Source organism: Ursus americanus, chromosome 1, assembly GCF_024610735.1.
Source record: "Ursus americanus isolate L20-20 chromosome 1, mUrsAme1.1.p, whole genome shotgun sequence".
In the NCBI taxonomy this organism is placed as follows: domain Eukaryota; kingdom Metazoa; phylum Chordata; class Mammalia; order Carnivora; family Ursidae; genus Ursus; species Ursus americanus.
In genome coordinates this window covers 75,695,242-75,698,680 of record NC_142127.1, presented here as the reverse complement: position 1 = coordinate 75,698,680, position 3,439 = coordinate 75,695,242, and the positions used below count along the sequence as shown (strand labels likewise).

At 37.9% G+C, this 3,439-nt stretch overlaps 1 non-coding gene across 1 annotated transcript; it reads left to right on the top strand.

Annotated features, from left to right (window-relative positions):
• The first annotated feature begins 3,118 nt into the window (after positions 1–3,118).
• LOC123798329 (U6 spliceosomal RNA) lies at positions 3,119–3,225 on the top strand. The gene has a single exon (XR_006781251.2). It is a non-coding gene; the product is annotated as a U6 spliceosomal RNA (small nuclear RNA).
• Positions 3,226–3,439: the final 214 nt, after the last annotated feature.

Sequence of the window (3,439 nt, the reverse complement as noted above, 5' to 3'; positions counted from 1 at the left end):
TCTCACTCAGCTAACTCCATGCTTGATGTGATCAGAGTTTCAGTAGTACTGTTGACTGATGAGACGGATAATTTGTATACTTGGACTTTTTTCCACCTTCTGCAAAAAAACTGGTCTCCATTATATTTCATCTGTAACATTAGTTAAAATCTTCTTGTCCTTATCCCTGAAAGGGTTTTGTTGTTGAGCCAATTTAATCTCCCATTGTGAGGTTTACAATAGCATTTACACCATTGTATTGTAAATTATCTCTTTGTGAAGCCAGAAGATTATGAATTCCTTAAGGCTTGGGACTTTAGACTCAGGATTTAGCATAAATCTGACACATATTAGGTCCTCAATAAATGCAGGACTTATTTGAATGCATAGATGAATGGAAATAAGGCATACTTTTTAAGTAGCAGAGAAAACATCAGGAGAAATTTTCAGAGGAATTTAAGATATGAAATGAATTTCCTAAACTAAAAGTGAAAACCCAACTTAAGAATGGGCAAAGGCTCTAAGCAGACATCTCTCCAAAGAAGATATACAAATGACCAATAAAAATATGAAATGATGTTCAATTTCATTAAGCATTAGGGAAATACAAATCAAAACCACCATGAGGTCCCACTTTACACTCAGTAAGGTGGCTAAGATAAATAAGATGGATAAAAGTATCAGAAAGGCGGGCGCTTGGGTGGCTCAGTAGTTGGGCGTCTGCCTTTGGTTCAGGTCATGACCCTGGGGTCCTGGTACTGAGCCCCTCATCAGGCTACCTGCTCAGCAGCGGGGAGCCTGCTTCTCCCTCTCCTGCTCCTCCTGCTGTGCGCGAATGCACATGTGCGCATGCTCTCTCTCTCTCTCTCTCTGTCAAATAAATAAATAAAATCTTTTAAAAAAATTGTATCAGAAAGGATGTGGAAAATCGGAACCCTGAGATATTGCTGATAAGAATGTAAAATGGTGCCGTTACTTTGGAAAACAGTTTGACAGTTCTTCAAAAGTTAAGCGTTGATTTACCATATGATCCAGTAATTCCAATCCTAGGTATATGCCCAAGAGAAATGAAAAAAAAAAAAAATCTACACAAATATTCACACCAGCATTGTTCATCACAACTATAAAGAAGAAATAATTCAAATGTCCATTAACTGATAAATGGGTAAATAAATGTGGTATATCCATGCAATGTAATATTACTCACCCATAAAAAGTAGTGGAGTACTGATACATGCTACAACATGGATGAACTTTGAAATCCATATGTTGAGTGAAAGAAGCCAGTCACAGAAGACTACATATTGTATGATTCCATTTATATGAAATGTCCTGAATAGGCAAGTCTAGAGACAGGAAATAGATTAGTGGTTGGGGGCGGGGTGCGGTGTAGAGGAAGAGGGGAGTTGGGAATAAATGAGGAGTGACAAGTACTGGGTAAGGAGTTTCCTGCTGGGGTGATGAAAACATGCCAAAATTGATCATGGTAATGGTTGCACAACTCTATGAATACACTAAAAACTATTGAATTCTTCACTTTGAATGGATGAATTGTATTGTGAATTATGTGTCAATAAAGCTCTTTTTTAAAAAAAGGAACTGAAGCATTTTGCCAGTAACAAGTGCATTGCTAATCCTCAAACTTTCACTTCTTTTGCAGGATACCTTTTAAGAACAAAACTATACACAAGAAATGCAGCAGATTCTTAAAGGAAAAAATATCTTAGTCCTTATACTAACCCTAGGAGCAGGACAAAATCAATATGATGAAATTGGATCACTTCCTTCTCATGGGCCTTTACCTAATATTTGCAGTATATTTATAAATAATGTGGTTTGTTGAAAACAATGCTTGAAATCTTAAGCTGTTTCAGGATATAGAAAGGGAAAAAAACCTTGAACCTATAAACTTCAGGCCTTAAAGTAAATACTAGAATTTGTAAGCTTTGCTTAGATTAACAGTGGCCGCACTACTCCCTTCAAAACTCTTGTACAAGCAAGTAGTGTGTTAAGCTAGAGACAGAGGGGTGATAAGAGAAGAATTTCTTATAAGAACAGTGTAGCTGCACCCCTGCTGAGATATCATCTATTTGGTCACAGGTTTGTTTTAATTTTTCTCAAACAACGCCAGCCAGTAACACTATCTAGCATTCAATCTCTTGCAACAATTACAGCAACCAAGATGATGAAACTGATAACCAATGGTACAAATCCATTACAATACCAAAGCTAGTCTCTACATCACAGAGGATTTCAGTACAACGGCTAGAGAAAGAAAAATTAATGAGGTCAGAATGGAAAACAGATGACAGCGAGTGAAGTCACTAGCTCACTAGGATATACTTAGAAAATCAGCTGAAGTCCACAGGCATTTTTGCAAATAACATTACAGCAGGAACAGGAAGGTGTTGCCTTCTAGGACAGTTCCAGGAGGATGGATTTATATGACTTGTTTTAACAATCAGTAAAGTGACATTTACTTAACTTTTACACCTTACGAAGCACTTTCACGTCTATTTTTGCACTTGAGCCTCCCTCCCGTGAGGTAGCTAGAGCAAGTAATGCTTGTCTCGTCATTACCATCATAAGAAATGACCTATATTGAATTCTTGCCTTTCAGGCAAAAAGGTATGTTTTGACCCTACCTCTTTAATCCAACGAATACTCCAGGTCACAGGGAAAAATAGCTTCATGGAGTATAATAGCCACGAAAGAAAGCTCACCTTTGCAGTAGTTAAAATGGACAGAATTTGACTAGGATAAAAAGCTGACAACTGAAATGAATCTTCACTGTAAAATGCACATGGAAAAAGCTGATCCTGCATATAATCATTTCAGTAAAATAAAAATGAGAATAGAAAAAAATTGGAAATACGTTCGCTGTTACTGCATAAAAATTTGATCAAGAATTAAACAGATTAGGGGGCACCTGGGTGGCTCGGTCGTTAAGCGTCTGCCTTCAGCTCAGGGCATGATCCCAGAGTCCTGGGATCGAGCCCCACATCAGGCTCCTCTGCTGGGAGCCTGCTTCTTCCTCTCCCACTCCCCCTGCTTGTGTTCCCTCTCTTGCTGGCTGTCTCTCTCTCTGTCAAATAAATAAATAAAATCTTAAAAAAAAAAAAAAGAATTAAACAGATTAGTGCTCACTTCGGCAGCACATATACTAAAATTGGAAGGATACAGAGAAGATTAGCATGGCCCCTGCACGAGGATGACACGCAAATTCGTGAAGCATTCCATATTTTTTTTAACTATAGGAAACAAACTGAGGGTTGCTGGAGGGGAGGGGGTGGGGGGATGGAGTAACGGCGTGATGGGCATTAAGGAGGGCACTTGATGGAATGAACACTGGGTGTTATATGCAACTGATGAATCACTAAACTCTACCTCTGAAACTAATAATACACTATATGTTAATTAATTGATTTTAAATTTAAAAAAGAAAAAAGAATTAAATAGA